The 22874-nt window shown below is 41.7% G+C and overlaps 1 long non-coding RNA gene across 1 annotated transcript in view; it reads left to right on the top strand.

The window, feature by feature from the left end:
• Positions 1 to 21275, top strand: part of LOC143693734 (uncharacterized) — a 22710-nt gene extending 1435 nt beyond the window's left edge. Inside the window, exons 1-3 of the long non-coding RNA XR_013181676.1 lie at positions 1 to 1006; positions 1705 to 1821; positions 21155 to 21275. The exon at positions 1 to 1006 is cut by the window's left edge and continues 1435 nt beyond it. This is a non-coding gene — a long non-coding RNA (uncharacterized LOC143693734). The remainder of the gene's footprint in view (positions 1007 to 1704; positions 1822 to 21154) is intronic.
• Positions 21276 to 22874: the final 1599 nt, after the last annotated feature.

Raw genomic sequence — 22874 nt, 5'->3', positions numbered from 1 at the left:
GTAAAAACTCATGGTTTAACTAATAATGATGATAGTTAGCTCTTAACCAAGGCTAATCTGAGCTCTGTACATTCAATATGGTTTTTAGAGTCATTGCTTACATAACATCATCAGCTGATACAATAGTTGATGTTTTCCCATGTTGGGAAACTGAGGCAAATGTGTGAAGTAACACACATAGAAAGGCTCCATGACAGGCAGAAATGTATTTATAATGCAAGTTTCACTCAAAGACAGTTCTTAAACAGCAGACCTTTAACTATCCATCACAGTTAATTTTTGTGCTAGATGCTGGCATACCCTGGGAACTGCATATTTTTTATCATCAGGCATCATTTGAAATTCCCTGAAGAGATTATTGTTCTTTCTGATGAATGGTGCCAGTATTGGTTTTTCAGCAGATGTACTGAAATACAGACAGGGATGTAGTATGTACAAGAAGTATTTTAATTTGGCATTTCCCTTCTTCTAATGTATTTCAGCAGCAAGCTGCTCATTTTCAAGGGATCGGGTAAGAGCACTGAAGAAAACATGTCAAATTTCTTTGTCAAATTTCTACAGGAGAAAAAGCTGTTTATTTGTTTGAAGGGAGCTCTGATGGACATTCCTACATCTTACTGTTTTAGTGTTCCTGCTGCTGTGCTGCATTCCAGGAGCTGGGGAAGATACTTAGCAGAGGTAGCTCTAGGTTAACTCTTTGTGATCTCACCAGAAATCTGCAGAAATTGTTTGGGCCACTTTTTGAGACAAGTACTTCCACAAGGCTACTAGAAGATTTAGGGATGAAGACCACTCATAAAGCTTTGTGTAGCATGAACCACAGCAAAGGCATTAGTACTGTGTGAATGTGTTCAATAAGTGATGCGAACAGTTAAAGCAGTGACCAAACAGGAAGCAAAGTGGTGATTTAACCTTGCATTCCTGGTGCAGGGAGCAGCAGCAGCTTGGCAGATTACTACAGAAAGGGCAGGTGGTTTTGTCGTGGCTCTACAACAGCTTGTGCCAGGTGAGATGCATCTGTGCTTTTCTGTGCCCACCCTGCAGACAAGGTGCTGCCAGATAACTGCATGGGGAACAAAAAGGGATCATGTTACAGGCACCAACACTCTGGGAATCTGCCAGCTTATGTAGTGAGGTGGAAATACTAGCAAACACGTGGGGAAAGAGTCTATTATGGAAATAAAGGGCATGGGAGAGCCCAGAAACAGTGAGCCATATTGTACAGTGGCTTATAGGCTGCGCAGGAAAGAAATGGGAGGGAAAAGATGAAATTCTCATCTGAGAGGGAGGTGGTCACCATGACAAAAATCATTTAGAAAGGTGTTAAGCTCAGTTAAAAGGCAGCCCTTTCAAAGCACTTTCAGAGTTATTTTCAGCTGTGAGCAAAGCAGAGGAATATTGCCACTAGGTAGAAATTGCTGCCAAACAATGATGGGTGGAAAGGATGCCTATTGCTGAACCTCAGCCCTTTTCAGGTCACTTTTGGCCGGCTCTTTTCTTTGTTCTAAGACCCCTTTACAGAAATAAGGACTGCAAAGCATGGGCAGAATCCCATCCTGGCCCTCCATGCCAAGGTGGCAAGGGTTGGAGGCTTGTGTCCAGGGCCTGAAGGGCTGAGTATGGGCTGCTGGGGAGGGAGCATGGGGAGGATGAATCCTGTCAGGTCATGGCATTAAAAAGGCCCTACTTGTGCCCAAAAACTAGGAATGAGAGTAAAGCAGTTCCAGGTGGGTTCGTCACAGGACAATGGATAATCCTACCAGGCACGGAGCTCGGTGGGGCAGCAGCACACAGAGCAGCACGGCCACAGCGGGGATGCAGGTAAGACTGAACACCTTAAAAACTTCTCCAGAGGAACAGAATCGGTTCCATTCCCAAACTTTCCAGTCCCCACTAACCACAGGCACAGGAACCTGCAGACCACAGACCCATGTATGTTGAGGAGCCCAAGCGTGGGCTCCCATTTGTGTTGCAGTGCATCTATGGCATGTGCTGTGTGTGCTCACCAGGAAAGACAGAAGGTGAAGGAGCAGCGGGGAATGCTGAGTGCTGGGAGGGCTCATCTTGTGGTGTATTGGCTTGCCTGGACTCAATGGTGGAAAGGCATCATATGATTGTACTTGACCTTTGGTTCTGCCTTTAGAGTGACCATCCCCATGCTGATGAGGTGACTAGGAATGTTTTCCCTAGGTAACCACTCTTGCCAGTAAGCAGGGGGCATTTTATCACCACACAGCCATGCTGTTCCTGCTGCTGGATGGGATTGCCCTGTCCCAGAGCCACCAGCCATTCTACCTGCTACTCCGACACTCAGTGCTTCCCACCTGCACCAAACAGGGTCAAGCTGAAATGAACACTTGCATGAACAGTTCTGATCATTGTACAATCAGATATTTGAGTTGCAGAAGCACAGCACATTTTTCTACTGCTATTTAGAGGCTGATGTGTGTAGCCTTAACAACAATTTGTTTATTCATCCGTTTCAGTAGCTTTGTTCCTGCTGGCTTCTATCTAAAATGCGATGTAGTGCACATTTTATGAGCTATAGGACAGTTATTATGGCTTAGAGTGAGTCCATATACATCAGAACTGTGGGGGAAAAAAAGGATATTTAAAAAATCTCATAGGATATATATTGTTGTTAGTATTCCTCTTTGCTGATTTCTTATCTTTTCATACATGGAAATAAGAATAAATTTAATATGTAGTGCTGGATCTGGGCGTATTTTCAGTGGAGGGAACATGGAGATATATCAGAATATTCAGAAATCTGAGCTTTTCATGAAGAGTTGAAAAAGCTCTTTCAAATGAGGAAAGAAATGTCACTTTAAACATTCATTTAAAAAATATTGATGTAGCAATGTGGTGCTCTGCAATGCGTCTTCTATGCTTAAAGCGCAGGAATATTCCCAGATTTCTTTTAAAATCTGATTTCCAAAGGCAAACAGTCCTGCAGTGATAGTTCAAAACCCTTGTGCTTCTATGAGGGATGTCTAAGCTACTTTAAACTGCAAGCTGACTGCAAGCTCAGGCACAATATGGTTTCATCTATGTTGACCTCAGTGTGCTAAGCCAAAGGATACACTCAAGGTATTTGTGCTTCCTGTCCTGCCTCTGGCCCTCTACACTCTGGCCAGTGAAGGTCCCATGGTTTGTGTGCAAAGGTCCAGTCTCGGCCTCTATGAGCTTTCTCTCTCAGGGAGGAGTAGCCTAAGGGTAGGCTGGTTGTAAATCCAAATCCTCCAGTGGGTAGCTTTGGGACTGATGACCAGGGGGTTTTTTTTGCTACATTCTTAGATGGGATGTGTGGAAGGCTGTGACCCTGTTCTTTGTGCCATAGACCTGTGCTAAGCAGGACCACCAGCCTGAACCTTCTCTCTTGGCCTTCCCTGAAGGTTGCTTCTGGCCTGTGTTTGAACTTACATCCTCCCAAAGTGCTCTTGTGTGCCTCAGAGACAAAACCAGTGACTGTAGATTCTCCTGTGCTGGACCTGCCCTTTTTCTCTGCTGGTTTAGTTGGGCTATAATTCAGAAACTTCTGCCCCTTTACCCTTCCTAAAGGAAAACACAACTGCACAAACCTCCATTTAGCTTTGAAAAGGGACTCTGATAATTGTCTTAAAACCAACCAGAAAATGTGGAGCATTACAAAACATTACACCAGAGCCCATTCATGGTGCTGATATAATAAAAGTTTATTTCTACAAGCAAGTGATGTGTCTCTTGCACTGAGGGCCAGTAGGACCTTGTTGCAGGGGCCTGTGACTCCATGAGAATAGAGGCAATTCTCTCTGGGCAGCTATGGATTACAAAGGAAGTCACTACCACTGGGAGTAACGTTATCTTAACAAAAATCTCCTTGCTGTTGCCCAAACCTTGACCTACTGTGCAGTTCTTTTTCTGCTCATATAACTCACTTGACATCTTTACCTTTCTGTACCACTTTGCTGTAATTCCCTATGACCCTTTCAAAGAACTATAGTGGTGGTAGGGCTTCATTACAAAGATGAACTGCAAAGCATAGCCAAATTTGAGGGGTCTGGAGGGAAGAATAAAGGGTTGTTCATTACTATTTCATATATAGCCCACCCTAAAGAAATAACAGTAAAAGACACAGACACATGGTAGTGGAGATAATGTTTGCCCCCTGCTCTTCGCAGAATAATTGCAATAGGGCATTCCATACAGGCCTGTCCCTTCTGAAGCTTCATCGGTTGGTTTTAATGCATCGGGGAAAGCAAAACAGGAAAAATACAAATTGTGTTAGAAGTTTCCACACTTTAAACATTAAAAACAGATGGTTTGCTTTTCTTTCCTGAAGGATCTAGGAAGGTCTGAAGCTCCCCAGTCCAGGCTGTGGTGTCAAACATTATATCACTTGTCAGGGCTCATGAAAAATCAGAGCAGAATATTATCAGGTGTTCCTGATAATATTCCTCATGTTTCTTCCTGGTTATAGTTGTGATATTTGATCACAACTATGTTTCCCAGCTCCTTGCATTCCTCAAGGACTCTGTGCTCTACGCTCTGCATCCACAGGAGGAGATAAAAGGGCCGTTTCTGGGGATGGAGGATGGTGGTGCACAGGCAACAACAATTTACAGGATGTGGTAGAGCTCTACTCAAACAAGAGATTCTTTTTTCTGAAGTAAAATTGGCAACATGCAGACATCCTCTGAGATTCTAACTTTGCTGCTTCCTCAGTCAATGCTTGTACTCTTCAAGGGTAGTGAGGAAAGCTACATCTTCTCCTTTTGATAGGATAATAGAAGTGAGGTTATCCACACTGACCTGCACCTTCTGACTTTTCAGTCAACCAGCAAGCTTTATTCCATCAGATGAAGCATGACCTGTTTTACTCCCCTGCTGTTCACTGGTACTTAGATAGCTGGATAACATAAAGAGTTTGGAACACAACAGGACTTAGGATGCTGCTGGAGAGTATGGAAAACCTGCAACAAATGCTGTGGTTTTGTCTCCCAAACTCATCAGTACCCACTTCTCCTTGGGACTTGCCATACCTTTAGGATTCTCCACCCTTCCTTCTGTCCTTGCCATGGAACACAGAGTCCTCCCTTGCTGCCATTCCTGTGACACAGCTCCTCAAACTGTGGAAGCTGTGACCCAGCCTGGTGCTGAGTGTGCTGAGGGCTCAAATGTCAGCAGCGTTTAGCCCTCCTGTGGGCAACACTGTCCCCACCCCATCTATCCCTAGCAGAGGCCTTTGTTTGCACCCCATGGGAGGAAAATAATCCCCTCGCCTCTGACCACACCTGGATTCAGCCTTCAATTTGGCACCTTGAAAAGTGGGCCAATTCTCTAACACTCTTGCCAGGACTAAAGCCAGAGTGAATGCAGCTAATTTTCACTGCTCTAATTAGGTGTTGAGTCAGCGAGAGAGGAGACCTCGCCTCTTGGAGAATTATTTTAAAAACAGAGAGAGAAAAGGAAAGACAGGCAGAAAGAAGACAGGCAGCAAGAGAGAAGGAAAGGGAGAAAAAGAGGAAGAAACAAACCAATAAAGAGAAAAAAGAGCACTGAGTATTTGATGGGGTAACAGGGAGGGAGACGGGGAGCAGCCCCTTTCTTGCAGGTGCAGGACTGAAGAGGGTGTCCTACACAGATCACAGGTTGGAAGAGCACTGGGGACCTGGGGGACAGCTGCAGAGGGAATGCCTTCCTACATTTTCTGGCTTGCTTTGGCTGTAGGTCTCTGGGGAAACCTTTGGTGTGGAAATCAGACAAAGGTGTTCCTGTTGTTACTCATGGGAATTCAGTGCTTCAGAGAAATGCCCTGAAAATATGTTGGAATCCAGTTATGTAGTCTCAGACAAGCAAAAAAAAAAAATTTCTTCAGTAGTGCTCCACAAGTTCTGGCCGAAAATCAGCATTTTCCCGAGCTTATGTAACAATCAGGTGCCTTTCTTTCCATCCCCCACCTCCCACCTCCCCCCCCACACCAAAGAAAAAGAAACTCACATCTGCTCTAGATGACTTGAAATAAAGGGGGCCAAATCTGTATGTATGGTTTTCTTAGCTTCTCTACAGAGAGAGCCAGGGCCATGGAAACATCAGACTAAGAGGCTTAGAGTAAATCCTGGCAGTCTCAGTGCTAGAAACTCTCCCACTGATAACCAAAGCCTAATAAATAAGTTTGAGAGAAAAACTAAATGAAAGTCAAATGTTGAGCAGTTAATTAGGATACCTCTTAGCATTTGTGCTGCAAAGAATGAGAAAATTAGAGAATATAGAAACATATGTTGGCAAGAGTGAGAACATGCTAAAAGTAAACACAGCTGTTATTATTAGCAGTAAAAATAATATTAATTAGTTGTATTACAGTAGCACCTAGTGGTGCTACTGGATCTCATTGCTAGATGAGATCAAGATCCCCAAAATATAAAGGTCTTAAATAGAAGTTTCATATTAATGCATATTCTATAACATATGTGTACATAACATATAGATAGACACACAATTCAAGGGATGAAGAAACCTCAGCAAAGTGAAAACAGGCTACAGAATGTTTTGTGACTTGGCTTCTCTTATTCATATCTTTTTATGTGCTGCAGGGCAGCTGTTTGCAACTGTATTTCTGATACAGAGAATAGAGGATTGGATTTGTATTTCAGGAGTCAGAGTATATATGTGTATGTGTGTGTCTGTGTGTGTATTCAAATATAGGTATGTCTATACATCTGTGCATGTACACATACACGTATGTGCACATACAGACCACATGGAATTATATTTTTCCTAACTCGGATCAGGACAACACAGAAAGCTTGGCAAACAAAATGAAAGCTACCCCAAAGGCTCCATTTATTCCCCCAAGCACCATTTCTTTACTATAGTGGAACTGCCACTGTCTTTTCTGTGCATGCATGGGCACTTTTTGGAGAGAGGTGACTCCCTACCACACACTGTAAAATTCTCCTTAAAGAAAGTCACAGCTGAATATTGCCTTCAGCTAAGTCAACATAGTCTGAAAGGGTACAGAACTGCAAGTTGCAGTTGCTGCAGCTGCTGCTGAATTTGACTAAATAATCTAGTAATAAATTTGAAAAAAACTAACACCTTTCCTGATGTGGATTTGCATGCCACAGCAGGGAGAGGCTATAATGACCCAGATGACACACAGTGAACTCCGGATTCCTTAAGACATGGGAACTAATTTAATTGTTAATGTTTTACTGCCTGGGTTTCCTAAGAAAATGAGCCCTCGCAGATTATCTGGGTTCCTGTTTCAAACAGAGCAGTGCTGAGGGCTTTTTAGAAAAAAATCTTTTTAGAAAAAATAGCAGCAGGAATCTTGAGATTTCCAGTGAGGAAATTGCACGGCAGGTCAGGGGCGTCAATTTAATGTTCGGAGACATGCTTTGTTTGAATGATAATTTCATTAGATTAGTTTGTAAACTTTTAATGCAGGTTGCATTATATGTCTAAGAAGAAACAATTTGTGTGACAGACTATCCTTCATAATCCCCCTCTTCAGCCTTCTGCTAACAAAAGACCCTTAATACTGAAGATGTTTTGTGGGAGGAGAAACATTTTCCAAACAAGTAGTTTCTCTATTCCAGCCCAGGTAACAAAGAGGCCTTAGGAATTTCTGTGGGCCTTGTCAGGACTGGCCCATTGGTCTTAAAGCCACCTGCTGCTTAAGCCATTGGTCAATAGATTAACTGCTGCTATTACTAAGTGTTTAGGAAAGTAAGTTATGTGGCAGAGCAAACAAAATCAACCTCCTTAACACATGTTAATTCAAAATTTAATAAATCTGCACTGAGAACAGTAAAGCAATCAAGAACGGTGGGGTGCGCAGGAAAGCTCTTAGTATGCGCTGCTCCTCCAAGCAAAGTATCACATAGCAGATAAAAAGTCTTAAACAAAAGGATAATACTCTATTTGCTCTGCAAAACTAGCTTGACACTTGCCTCCACGCCTCTGCTTTCCTCCTTTTCTTCTGGCTTTTGGATGCTGGTTTGCGCTGCAGATTTTGGGCAGTTTCCAAAGCTCAGTCACTGAAGTTCACAATAAACAGTAATAGTGGAGTTAATTCCTGGTGAAAAGGTGGGAAGGATTCAAATACTGGCAAAAGCTGTGACACTCCACAGCCTCACATGTCATTCATATTCTGTAATGAAACACAGGTTTTAACAGAGCACATCTCCCCAGAAAGAGAAAACCTTCTGCCTGCCCTCACATGCCATTGGGGACTTTGCCTGGCCCTGGAGGTCCAGAAGGATTTTGGCAGGGTAACCAAAGAGTTTTTCATGAGGCCAATGCCTCATGGATCTGTCCTGGGCAAAAGTCAGACAGGTTCTACCAATTCTTCTTAAAATAAATAATTTAAATCTCATTTGCCTACAGCTCTATGCTATTCATGAGATAAAAGAAAGACTTGGGAGAAAAATTCTGCTTTTGCATGCAAAAAAGGGGATAGGACAATACCAGTTGTTGGTGAATGTTGGCTTAGGAGTTCCTGATTTTCTGTCACATGCTTTGCTGTTTCTCATACTGCAAATTTAGCTGACTGGTAAAATACAGTTCTTACTGTTTTAGAAAGATCCACAAAAATTCTTGGAATAAATTTCCATTTTTGTGGTGTCTTTTCCTAATTCTTAACTTTCAGGTCCCTATGTTTTGTTAATAAGTCATTTGTTCCCTATATGAGTTAGCTGTGATCTAAAACTGAAGATCAGGATTATGGTTGCCCTTACTTGGCTTAAAATCATGGGATGGATGCTCCTGTATGGGATTTGTCTGTGTTTTGTCAATGGATACTCAGGAGAAGAGAGAAGTCCAGAGCAGTGGCCATTCCGATCACACATAAGTTGCCCACTGATGTTTTCCCACTCAGTGTTTGAGGGAGGCAGAAGCAAGAGAAATGCACTGAAGCGTGTTCCTGCTCCAGCACATACACACTTCTGTCCAGGGAGAGTTGTGGCAGCTGGCACTGGCCTTCTCCCCAGAAATTTGACCATTTGTTGCTATTGGGTTTGGGATCTGGGTTTTTTAGATTTCCCACAAGTCTAATGCTGTTTTTGCCAAGTGCATTTGTCTGGTTCCAAACATACGTGTTGATGATCAGGTACAGTACCTTGCTAGGAAAACAAGGGATCTTCCAACCAAATTTTCAGGGGGGATTTCTCAGGATCCATAGACTGGGTTGTGATTTCCTTGGTCTGGCTTTGGCAGAGCCTTCCTTAACTTGGCATGTGAATAAATGCTACCACAGGCCTCCATCCATGCTGTTTGGACGGCTGAAAATTCCCCCTTTGTCAGGCTGTAAATTTCCTGAGAGGAGAACGCAGCAGTAACTCCAAAATGTTTTCCTTGCAGACCTTGTTGAGCTGTTTTTTATCTTGGTAGGAAAGCATTTAGACATTTATGAACAAGATAAGATAAATTTAAATTTAATTAAATTTTTTATTATGGCATGGTAGGTATTGCTAGGCTATCAGCTGCCATCATGTAGCCCAAGCTGATGGTTGTAGCAAGATATTAGAGGCTATCTTTGAACAGGACATTTATCTGAGATTTTTATAACATATCAAAGCTCCTTGCATGTCTGGGAGTATTTGGGGGTCAGTAAAATGCTAAGAACATTCCAGCAGGACTTCTATCCTTTCTTTCCATCCCATATCTAATAACTTTCCCTTCGGGCAGTCTACTAAAATTGTGATGGTAGGGTAAAATCAGAGGTCCAGATATGACACAAGATTGCCTGTGTCATATTCTGAATGTCTTTGACTCCAGGACTTATACTCCTGATGGAGACAGTGTAAGGAAGGCCAGACCTAGCCCTATATTTGTGCTCTGCAGTGAGGACATAGGACATTTGTGTCCAAAGTCTCTTTTCCCAAGAAGGTGGGTGAGCATCTGTCTTCACAGCTGATACCAAAGCTGGTTTTCAGCCAGTCTGCTGACAAGAGACACAAGTGAGCACGGTCCCATTTGACAGCCATAAGCTCTGGGTAGTTTAATGTAATGCAGTTAAAATTAAAGCACTTGCCTGGTTTGTTGTGCAACATCCCCACATTGCCTCAGTCTGCCAAGGTCAGCCGGATAATATTATAAATGGATACTCCCTGCTTCCTTTTCACTTATTTTTAATGTGATGCTGCTTTCTGTACACGTATTAATTGTATAAGCCAAGAAAAATTGCGGAGTAAATGGATGTATTTTTAGATGTTACTTTATTTGGAAAGCAAGAGATGCAGTCTCTTCTGGAATTTGATATTCCTAAGCTGAACAGTGCTTTACTGCTGTGATGCAGTTAAATCCCACAATTTCTTTGCTGCCTCATAATGAAGAAACCTAAGCTCAACTATTATTCTCCTTTGAGGCTAAGAATTCAAACTCTCTTTGAGAAAAGACTGATTTAAGATCATTTTCTGCTCTGAGTGTGCTAGGCATTACACAGGGTGCAAAGGCAATACACAGTGTAGCATGACACTTAAACTGTTATTACACTTATATTGCATTTAGAAAAAAAAATCTTCAATCATTCATAGTTAACCCAGGAGAGCATTTTCCCCAATGTGACACTTAAATGTTTTTAAAATAATGGGATGATTTGTTTCTTTCCCCTTGAATATGAGGCAGCGAGGTTAGAAGGGGAAGCAGAGGGGGGATGAAAAGTGGCTTATATTGTCAAGGTCTCCTTAACTGTTAAGCAGTGGGGGAAAGAATCAGACTCCTTTCCTGGGCAAAACCAGAGATATTCTCCACTGATGACTGTCCTTCTAAGCCTTCCCTATCACAGGCTAGCAGTTAAAATAATACTCACCTACTGGGCATCCAGCAGAGTTGATCTACCTTTTCTGCTAGGAGGTTCACGTCCAGTCAAGCCTGATTAATCTGTTGCAAGTCCTGAATGATCCCAAATATAACACATAACAGCTACACCTGTTTATCAAGTCAGTTCATTTCCCTTCCCCTATTCCACACTGAAAAGGAGCATTAATTAAAACAGTAAACAAACGAGCGCCTATTCTAAATCAGAGCTGCAGGCAAAGAAGAGATAACTTAGGCTCTTGAGAAGAGGGATTTTCAGTTAATTTATGGAATCTACTGTCACTCTCAGGGCAAGGGAGCTTACGTAGCTGGGAAATTGAAGCAGACAGGCTTTGTCTAAACACTTCTTTTTCAGTGAACATCTTCTCTTTTTTTCCTATTTTAATTTTTAATCAAGCCCTCTTTTTTTTCTTCCTTTTTTTTTTTAAGGAAAGAAATTGCTAGATTTTTCCAGTATTCTGATGACTCATACAGCTCCTGTGAGATACCCAAAAGGTAGAGAAGAGTGAAGATGAGAGGCAGAAAGCTGAGCTTTAAAAAGAGCAGTGTAAGAATATGAAATGTTCCTTTAGCAAATTATTCCCCGGAAATTAATTGCTGTGTTTCAATCCGTTTTATTCATCATTTCCCCAGCATATTCATCTGTACTCATTGTACATGTACCCTGGTCCTGGAGCAATGTTAGTGTGAGTGTAGGTTTCTGTCTGCCCAGGATGAGCTGCAGGGAGCCCACCTGAATTAAATAAATAGTCAGGGGATGGTGTCCGCGGAGCTGCCGGGTCCCTTGGCGAGGGCTGGCTGCTCTGTGCGGCACCAAGTGAGCATACCGTGACAAAGGGGCTGCTCCTGCCTGCCACGGGCTGCCAGCAGAGCACCGAGGGCATCAGCGAGGCAGAGCCCGGGATTCAAACCATCCTTGTGCTCTGCAGGTGCTGCTCGCACCCATCTCCCGAGCCCGGGGCCGCGGGAGGAGCCCCGCAGGGAACTGCCCGGTGCGGTGCTGCGAGGTCGGGGCCTCCGCTTCAGTCTGGGTTCTGGTCCGCTTTGGTTTTTCGAGGGAAGCACGTACACGTTCGGTTTTTGGGAGAGGGGGAGAAGCAGCAGGGGAGCTGCAGGAGAAATGGGGGCCAGACCCCCCTGAAAGCAGAGAGGTGATGTGCTCTGAATTGCCCCTCACAAGCACAGTGCTGAACTAATTGAAACTGGCTCTCCCACATCCCTGGAGAGTGCCCTGACCTCCTACCTCCCGGCAGCTGGGGGGAGGGCTGGGAGGCAGAGAAAACCCTCTCCCTCTTTTCCTCTCTCCCTCTTTCCTTCTCTCCTTCTCTCCCTCTACCTCTCCATTTTTTAATCAGCAGTTCTACCCGGAGAAACCTTCCCGGCTGTAGCTCCTGCTCTACACGCCCGGGACAACTTTCAACAAATCACCATTTTCTGTCAAAAAATTTGCAACCTGCTCTTGTTATGAGCTGCTTTTCAATTCCAGAACATAGCTAAAAAGATTCCTGTTCTGCCCAAATAAAATACTATTGGCAGGGAGACAGTTTAAACTCCTATCAGCCAGGATTTGTCACGATGAAGGCTGCGTTTCTCAGGAAGCAAACTATCATTTTGCTTCTTACAATACTGTTGGGACTCTCTCCCTGGGCTAATTAATATATTAGACATTTGATTTTATTTTAGACTGAGATTTGGAATAATTCAGTTTGTGAAATCACATTGAAATTGTAGTTTTCATAAAATTACAGACAGACCAAAAAAAGTTCTGTAAACCTTTGTCATTTCAGATACAAACCTCTTTTAAAGCTACAGGAATGCCTTCTACATATTTCAAGTCATCCAGCATTTACTGGTGGCATATCCAGTAATCATGTTGACAAATTAATGGTAGAGAATTAGTTGTACATTAAAGATTTAAATTATATTATGCAGCACATTGTCATAAAATGATATAAAACAATTGGCAAATAAATGTAAATTAATTCCAGTTACTGACATGTAAGAGGCAGACTGACATCTGTACACTTCTTGCCTTGCCTCGCGCAGCTGCCATACTTCCAGACGTAAAGCAAAGTGGGAAGCGGGATGGCGCGCTGCAGCAGCAGGCACGGACGGGCTCAGGCCCGGCCTTTGGGCTGGGCAAACCCTACCTCCACTTCTAAACAAACAAATTTGTGTCCAGCATCGCCCCTGCGTGCCCCTGGGGGGATGGCAGCAAAGTTTCCTTTGTCGAGCAGGATGAATAGCTTGTCATGACAATACTCGGGGTTGGGTATTATCCTACCCTGACCAAAATCCCGCGAGTTCCTATCAATACCGAAGCGCAATTGCTTCCTGGGGCACAACCCCGGGACTTTCAAGGGCTCACACACTACTGTGCTGGCTAATTATACAGATTCCATTTCCTGTTATGAAGGAATGCATTACCTGCAGCAAAGGATGCAGAAAATATTGGGTGTGGGAGGCGCTAGGAGGAAGCAGAATGCAGCCATGAATTCAAGCCCCAGCCCTGGGTTTATACCCACAATCCAGACCCATGCTGAGAGCCTAATCACTGGGGCCATTCTTTGGGCTGTTGTCCAATCAGTCCCTGAATAGCAAAACCCCACAATGCGGAGTATGAATTAGAGGGGGGAATAAACGTGGGCGCAGACTTTTTTTGCAACAATACCTAACTGGGCCTTTCAGCCAGGACAACTCACGGACAAAAGCACGGCGGAAATTGAAGTAACTTTTGGAGGCCCTCATCAGTAAGAGCTGGCTTGATGAGGGTAGCACTGGCTTCTTTTTTGTGTGGACTGGATCAATTATTCACTGAGGGGGGAGAGGTGGAGGGAAAAAAAGTCTCAAAAATCCAACATTTGTATTGCACTGGCCTTGGAAATCATGGCTGTTCGCTGAATAAAACCAAATATTTTTGTCTCCTCCTCCTTCTTTCCTTGGCGGGTGCTGCAGTGATTTAGGGGGTGGCTGGTGGAGTGCTTGCATTCCTCACCCTTCCCCCCCGCGCCCAAAGAAGAGAATAGCTTCTTGAGCTATAGAGATGTCAGGTCCATGTTTTAAAATTTAGCTTTGTTTACCCAACAGAATGGAATTCATTACTGCGCAAAAGCGGTTCAATTTTCTGACCTTTTTTATTCAAAATGTTGGAAGTAGCAAAAAGCTCATTTGAAGGTCACAGGTTTATGTATCTATTCTCTTAAGTGTTTTAGAAATTCATATGGAGGACACTAAAGGTGGAATATGTGAAAACATACTGTTCATTGTTTACCCTAACCTTGCCATGATTATTAGATAAATGAGGGAAGCAAAATGGCATTAAAAGCCATTGTTAACAGTGATTTTTTTTTTCCCCCTGAAGACTGTTCATTTTTGCCCCTGATCTGCAAAGGTCATTTGCTAATTCTTTTCACTGAGTAGTTTATATAACTTCTGCATTTCAAGTCTATAAAAAGCTTTTGCAGACTTTTCATACTGTAAGTAGTAATTTGTTTCATTACTGTTTGAATTTTTATATGTAATTCCTATGGACATTTTGCTGATATTGTCAGGCTTAAAAGCTGAGAGGCTTTTTTGGTTTTTTTCTTTTTTTTTTTTAAGGCCAGATTCATTCTATCTAGATAATTTGAAATTAGTGGAATCAATCAGTCGGCGATTTAAAAGCCAAACTTTGCGGCAGAAGATATTTGGAGTAAAATTATTTTATTTTTCTACATCCACATCTGATTTGAAAGGCCTTTTCAGCCAGTTATACAAAGCCAATATTTAACTGTTACTTATTCCCCTAATTTCTGTCCTTTGTCAGGGGAACTTTCCTCGCTAGATCTTGTTGCTCTGTTCCGCGCTAATTGCGGCTTACATTATATAAATGGCTTTGTAAAGAAAACTATAACCCCCAGCCTCGAAAGTTGCATGTTTCTATTTGCTCAAACTTGATGCACTTATTTTGAGAGGGTCATTTCGAGGAAAGCTGTGTAGGCACTGAGAATGTCTTGTATAATAAGCTTAAACAGAACCTTTTGTCCGTCCTCGTCTTCTCAGGCCCGAAAATTAGGCCTCCTTTTTCTGGCGGGGGGCTGAAGTGGTTCATTACCGCAGCCTCCTCCGGCAGGCCTTGGCCCAGCCATTCCCAGTACTCGAGCTCTGTAACTTCCTTAGAAAGGACGAAGGAAAACATGGCACACAAAGGTCTTGTTAGCACTTCCTATGTGAAATTAGCAGCTTTCTAAAAGGTACAACTCCAATTACCTCACATTGTGGGGACGCGCACAAACCCAACAATGAGCCCAGTCTTGCAAGTGACATGCTGTCTCTCTGGAGTTACTTCCCTAATTAGGGATGACGAAGCCCCATTCTGGCGAGTGCATCTATTTACAGTGGGCCACAATGCCTTAACTCGAGCATCCTCCTGAAAGGCCAGTGTTAAAAAACACAAGTGCTCTTTTGGCGGAGCCGTCCGTGGGGAAGCGCTGCATTCCTCGCGGCTACACCCTGCCGAAAAGGGTGGCCGCTTTCCCCCGCATTGTTCACACTTCAGGATTCATTTGGGACAATAAAGCTCCTGCCCCGTGAGCGCTGGGAATTACAGTGGACAATGGCCAGGCTTTCTTAACGGGGTCTAATGATGGAAAAAAAGAAAAATATTTATTGCTTTTGACAGTTTCACAAGGGGCAAAAATCCTTGTCGTGGCTTTAAGTTTCCACAGCTGTTGGAGGAAGGGTGGTCATATGGACTAAAACAGTTCAGCTCCTTTGTTAAGAGGCTGAGCACAAGGGCCAAGCTGTGAAATTAAAGATTAAGTTCGTTAAGGTAAGGTAATTGTGCTTGCATCCTTGTTGATACAGGTGTGTACAGACAAGGCCTGGCTCAACAGACCTATTTATTTACCTCCTAGCTCCTTACCTTCATGAGGCAAATCACCTCACGAGGGTGAGGTGCTGGAAATGTATCTTGTTTGCATAGCTTGGGACAGGGCTGGTGACGCACAGCCTGTGCTCACCAGGGCCCCATCAAGAGGGGGAGGAGGGTGGAAAACATTTGGGGGCACCAGCAGACAAACCTTTGCCCAGAGGAGACACCCACCCTGGTTTAGGGCTGGGGCACATGTCAGCTTCTTTTCTTAGAGGAGAAATGTCTCGAAACACCAGTGGTGCTGCAGTGAGGGAGGCAAAATTATTAATTCCCTGGTAGCTTATTTGGCATGAAAGTGTTACTGATTATTAGTTTGCTGCTGCTAAGTGTTTGGATTCTTTGCTATTATTGTGTTATTTGTATTGTTAACAGTTCACAAGTTCAACAGTTTCAACTAAATTGCACTGTAATATTAGGGTTCCAGTATGAAATTACTGCAGTTAATAATAAAATAAGACCCTTGTGTAGGTATATAGATAGCTTCCCAAATTCATTAAAAAAAGCCCTCGTGAATTAACACAAACATTCTACTGGGGTTGTGCTGTTTTGGATCAGCAGATCAATTATCTATTGTGCTATTTTGGTGACAAAGTAGGGTGATAATTTTGAATTATTAAAAATCCTGCAATACAGTTATTTCATCCAAATAAGCATAAAGCAGGGACTTGCACGAAGGAGCCTGGTAGTTCACTGGTTCCTTCCTCTTGCCCAGCAGTCACCCAGCCCAACATCCCACCTGGACTGCTGCAAGCACGTCCAAGCCTGTGCTCCAGAGCCAGCTGAGGAGAAGATTCATTTCCATACCTGGTGCTTAAAACCTGTGCCTTCCAGGGCCTCCTCTGTGAGACAGAGCAGTTTAATTCGCTGCTGTTTCCCCTGCTGCCATCCTCCCTCTGTGTGTTGCACGGTGCCAAGTGGTTTGTGATAGCATACTGAGGTTAGGGCACACATCATCTCTCTGATATATATTCTGCCCCAGATATTGTGCAGGTCAGTGTCAACAAGTAGACATCAAAAAATACCTCAGCCTGGTTGCTGTGCTTCCCAGGATGAGCCTGTGCATGGAATTAAATTTTCTGCCCCACTCTACTTTAGCAAGGCAAGAGCTCCTATCCCATTTGGGGAAAAATACATGGAAATTACTTATGACAGAAATTCCTCAAAGAAATCATCTTTTCTGCAAAGCTGAAGAGATGTCTGTATTAAGAGGCACATGAAAAAGACCAGGTTCCTTCTCCTTCAAGCTAACAACATGTTAGGCCCAATCCTGCTCACGTTAAAAAATCGGTTCCGTTATTTCCTGCCCGCTTTAATCTGTTTTGCCAATATAGGTGCCTAAGGAAGCAGATAGTAGTTCAGGTTAAATATGTGCTGAGATATAGATATGCTAAATATTAGCAACCTTGCTGTTTTACAGAGACATTTGCTTGTTGACAAATTCTCTCCTTCTAGAGAATATAAATGACATATTGGTGCTTTTAGAAAGCAAAGGCATTCAAGTAACCTTCATGCACCTTCTTTAAAATGAAGGCTTTAGCTTTACTCCTGTGGCATAGATAATGAATTTTCTTTGCTGGATGGAAAGAAAAACCTGTCACATAGCTGGAATATATAGCCTATTACAGCTAACAACATTTCATCATTTGAACCACTTGATAATTACAAAGAGAATTGCAGGCAACTTCTGAAGTGTTCTTAAATCTCACTTTATATTTTGGTCCTAGTGAGAGCAATCATTGTAAGGTTCTTTTTGTTGAGGTAAAATGATTTTGATTCTTCTTTTTTTTTTTTTTAATTTCTATATGTTTTTCTGTAAAGATCTGGTTACTCTTAAAATAAACCATTTTCAGCTAGGAAAAAAGTAATTTATGAAAAAATTCATTTTAAAAAAACACTTTAAAATATAAACCTTCATCCTTTTTCATTTTAATTTTTTACAGGCTGATGAAAAATACATGTAAAGTATAACTGAACAGTTCATGAGATAATCTGCCTAAGAATCATTAAATTAAATTAGCTTTATTTTCCTTGCATGTAGACATACATGAGGAAATATAACTTATAATATTTATTTAATAACAGCCTAGTAAAAATTTATGTTTCGTTGAGTTAGGTAAAAGAAGTGGAGAAAATTGGTATTTTAGCTATGTTTTTCCATCTGTGTTTGCATGTACTATACTATATGTGAAAAATAGTGTCTCTCAGGTAGAGAGTTTTTTGTTTCTTGTTTTCAAGAGGACTTTGCAACAGTTCACATGTTGCATGTGGCAATGTTCTACTCCCTACCATGTGCATATGCACACGGTGTCATAGGCATTAAAGACCAACCATGACACATTAATGTGGACATCAGTGAAGATAACAGAGTGTGTGTACATTAATGCAATGTCTGTGCAGATGCATGCATATACACTGATTTGAATACTTTGGCAAATTCTTATTACTTGAAATATATTATATGGTGGATTATTCATTACTACCTTTCCTGGTTCGCATAAAAGTAGAACAAATCCAGTAAAAAGTAAAAAATTACTTTACTTTGAGAAAGGACTTTCTATAATGTTGTTTCTATTTCTTCTGCTTTGACACCTTGATGCTATAAAAACAGTGAAATTTTTTAGGTACCCTTGGCAAATCTTTTGTCTTAGTAATAATGCACTGATTTTTTCACCTATGATTAATAATTACTGTGTTCCACTCATTTTGTGATTGATCAGCTTTTCTTGGAGAGTGTATTTTCCCTCTGAACTATATATCCAAGTTGAGCATACCTGTGCTTTGCTAAACAGACCATTGAGGGAAATACAGCTCACAGAGTTGTTTCTGCCTCTTCTCTGAAGGACAAAACTACACAGCTGCAGTTGGGTACTGGGCAGGTCTCAGGCCTATGAGACAATTTCAATCTGAATGCAGGATGTTGGGTTTTTTTCCTGATTTACATGCCAGCTGGTTTTGACTAACCAATATATAGTGAACGTTGTTAGGAAAATGATGAGATTGCATTTCCCTGCGTCCTCTACACTATGTCCTGAAATTGTAATCTTACTCAGCTGCTGAGTCCACCTCCTGTTCTCTGTGGATTAGTTATTTAGCTTGGGCATTAAGTATATCAGAAAAGCTTAATCTAAGAGTCATTATATGTGTTTTAATATTGAAATTTGTCTTTGCAAAATCAAATTTTAATGTTTTAAAATATGTTCATCCCCTTTAACAGCATGATTAGAAAATGTTTTGCAGGGAGAATAGGTGGACAGATTCAGTACATGGTTTTCACATAAGAGGTTATTCTTTCCTGCTGGAAGTAAAATAATCAGTGCATTTTTCCTTGTTATGAAATATTTTTTTAAAGGTTTAGGCCAGCGTTTCTAAAGAATCTTGTATGGGCTAGAAAGGATGTCACAAAGCATCCATGCTCTTTTTTGCAAGGGAAATTAGCTTTCCTCATGCTCCATACTGGCTGCTGGTAGAAAAATCAGCAAACATAGTTAGACTCCAGTGCAAGTTATTTCTTTCAAAACTAATGCTACAACTTTCTTTGTAAATTAGCAGAAATTCTTGGGGCATAAAACTTGTGAGCATCAACTGAGAAATGCAATCAGCTTGTGCACAGGGACACTTTGGCCATCTGGAAAGTCCTCTTGTGAAATCCCCTAGGGATTCCAGGAAAAGCACAGGTAGGCATCTGAGTGGGCTACTGACAATTCTTTTACAAAAGATGAAAGAGATTGAAGTGAACTTGGAGGCTACATGCCAACTTGATCACAAAAGTGTGGAGAAGCCCTTTCTGGCCTACTTATTTGGCTTCAAAATTAGTGTAATGGTTTCCTTCTACACAATGTACAAAATGTCAAAAACGGGAGAAGTTGCTGATCGCCTTTCCTATCGTTGCACCCAACAACTATTCCCTACATCAGATCAAAACTATTTGTGCCTCCATGGTGTGTGTCTACTCTGCAGGGCTACAAACTTCAAACAGCTCAGGTACAGCCCACGATCGAGGTGAGGAGCACAGGGATCTTACCCAGTGGGGGGAACTTTGCCCTCCTTGCAGGAGCTAGGGCAGCACACTGCTCCACAGCACTGCAGGCTTCAGTGCAGGGTTAACCTTAGCTAAAGAGCCATCACAGAGTCAGGAATTAGAGAGTCCTCTCTTGGAGAGCTCTGTTCTCTATTCTTTTATGCCTGTTTTTCCACACTTCATTACATTTATCTTCAGTGGTTTTCTGGTCCAATTCTTTAAGTAAGGCAATGCAGAACTTAGATGCTGTCATTCATCAAGTGGGATCTGCTATCTCAAAATCTGTATTATCAAATTATAATTTTAAATAGTCCCTGAAAAATATCGGTGGTTTTAGTATAGTGATTATTTCTAAGAATAAAATTATGATAATTGAATTTTCTGAAGAGTCTCAGCACTTCTGATACACTCTTGCATTGTGTTGTTCCTCCTTTTTCTTGCCTTTTTATGAAGAACTGAAATGAGGAAAATAATGATGGTCAAAAGGGGATGAACGGCTGCTTGAATGACGACAGAGGCCAGGGGCACTGTTTCAAAAGTAGAAGAAAAAACATCAGATGCTACTTTTGGTCCAGAGCAGAGGAAAAAGTCAAGAGAACTGTATGACATTAGACAAGAGAGTGAATTCAGACAAAATAAGGGGAAGAAAATCTATGGAGAAATGCTGGTGAGTATGCAGACATTTTAGAGCACTACAGACAGGGACAGCAAGTTTAAAGGGCAGACAAGGAGCCAAAGAAAAGAATACATCCATGATGTTGGTTGGAATAAGACAAAAGAAAATTGTCTTAGGGGTTGGCTCTGAGTGTTTTTAAGAATACAATTGAGTCTAAGTACTTAAAAAGCAAGTACCTAGAAAGCAAGCAGATGAGTTATAATGAAGACCATGTATGCACCCATGCAACCCTGATGAACTTGAGCTTTTGATGATAGCATTTGCACAGATTCGAGTGAGAGTGGAGCAAAAAGGGTGGGTGAAAAAGGTTACTCTAAGCAAGGTACATGGTCAGCTGAACAGAAAAAGGCCAATGCAAACTGAATGCTAAAGGTAACATATCTCTTTTTGTTCCAGAGCTTCCTACCAGCTTTTTTCCCCACACCCTCTGCATTAATTTTACATCAGAGTGTAGCATTCAAGTTTAATCTAAAACTTCAGGTCTCCTAACTTTCAGCCCTGAGGACGTGCAATATTGTAGCTGCAATACACAACCCTTTCAGTCTTCAGTTCCACTGCTTTGAGTTTACTTGAAATATTCTTGAGCAGAGAAATGTCTTTGGTAGATCTGTGGGCACAGCACAGAATTATTTAGGCACTGCTCTTGCTGGAGCTGTAATTCTGGCTCTCATCTATTATTTCCAGGTGGAATAGCATCCTACAGACAGTCACCAAACTCATTTTAAATTTTGCTGTTTTCTTTTCACAGAATCTGATGAATCCTCACTTCCCCCATCTTTCCAGTTTTGTCCTGCAGCCATCAATGTGCTTGCTGTGCACCAAACACAGTGATTCACATGCAACAGTGGAGTGTACCTAAAAACAGAAGTTTTAAGTCCTGGCACAAACACTTGCCTCCACTTCTTTGAGATGTATTTCAGTGGTGGACACATGAAGATTCTTTATGTTAGTAAAATTGAACACTTAAATAGGTCTTGGAAGAATCAGGGTATGGGCAAGGACATACAAGTGTGACATGCCATAGTATGACCTTGAGGTTGGGAAGTGACATGTCTTTTGTGTCATAAAGATTTAATTATTAATGTAATTATAATGTTCATGTTTTCTAGTTCCAGAAAATGTTGACTTCCTGTTGTCTCTGTAGCCCCTTGGTTCTCATGGCAACATCACTTTGATTTTTGGTATTTCTCTCTCTCTCTTTTTCTTTCCTTCCTTATATATCAGTTTGGGCCTGTGAGAGGAGTAAGAATTCAGGAAAGTGTCTAGTGATGCTCATGAAGTGTGATGGTGGAGGTGGTGTTAAAAGATGTTTCTTCTATTGTCATGGAGCCATTTCATTCCCAAGAAACCCTCCTGGTTTGTAGCTCAGTAGATGCTGGTAGGTGTTTGATGTGAGCATAATTGTGGTTGTTGGATAACTTCTGTTGAAAAAAAACTGCCACAAAAATCAGCAAAGAGATGCTATAGCTAGCTAAAACTTAGTTCCCTGAGATTCAAAGAATACTTGAGGCACAGTAAAATCTATGGAAAATATTAACTTCAATAAGGCCAGGACTTAATACTATCAGTATCAAATTTCTACTCTAGTTGTGGTCCTCCTTACAAATGTGCTTCACCTGTGGAAGAGGCTATAAGAGAAGTTTCAGACAAGCTTTCCATCACCTGGATGGCTACAGATCAAAAACTTGTACTGTTCTGACCACAGCATAGATTCCACAGTACCATCACATGAGAGAGCTGTGTTCAGCACCTGGAGATGCAGCTGAGAGGATCCATCAGATGGTGCTGAGCTCTGTTGTTAAAGAAAATGCCAGCTCTTCCCCAAGTCCCAGGAAGGAAAATAAATGCAAAGGGCAGAGATAGTCACGAATTGTTTTGGGTTTGTTCTTGTTTTGTTTTTTTTCCTGCAAATATAATTAACTAAAAATCAAACCAAACAAATAAGCACAAATACACAAACAAAACCATTTCAGCACTGAGCACTGCACATTCCTTAATGTCCTGATTTCCTGTGTCTCAACTCCTACTTAGCTGGGGTTCTCTTTTCACAGGGGCTTTTTCCCTGGATGTTTTATACAGGCCTGATCTATTCTATTCAACAGAGAAAGGTAACTGTAGCCACAAACAACTACTTTATATTTTAGCTGCTTTCTCAATCACCTTTTAGTAGGGTGGGTAAGTTACTGTTATGTTTTTCTTCATTAAACAAAAGAAAAAGTTTCTTGTAGGTCATGAAAAAAAAGACAAAAAAATCAAACCACAAATTTTCTGTATTCCCAGGGTGGACTCTACTATAGAAAGATTTTTCAAACATTTTAGAAATACTTGAATTTAAAAGATAGGAAAAAACCTTTCCCCCTGTAAAAGCTGATGTGGCATCTGTAGCTGAATGTTAAGATTAATTTTGCATTATTGGTAAACTAGAATTAAGATAACCACAAATTGAACAATCAGACTCTCTGAGTCAA

The sequence above is a fragment of the Agelaius phoeniceus genome, chromosome 3 (genome assembly GCF_051311805.1).
Source record: "Agelaius phoeniceus isolate bAgePho1 chromosome 3, bAgePho1.hap1, whole genome shotgun sequence".
In the NCBI taxonomy this organism is placed as follows: domain Eukaryota; kingdom Metazoa; phylum Chordata; class Aves; order Passeriformes; family Icteridae; genus Agelaius; species Agelaius phoeniceus.
This window is presented reverse-complemented; position numbering and strand designations above follow the sequence as displayed.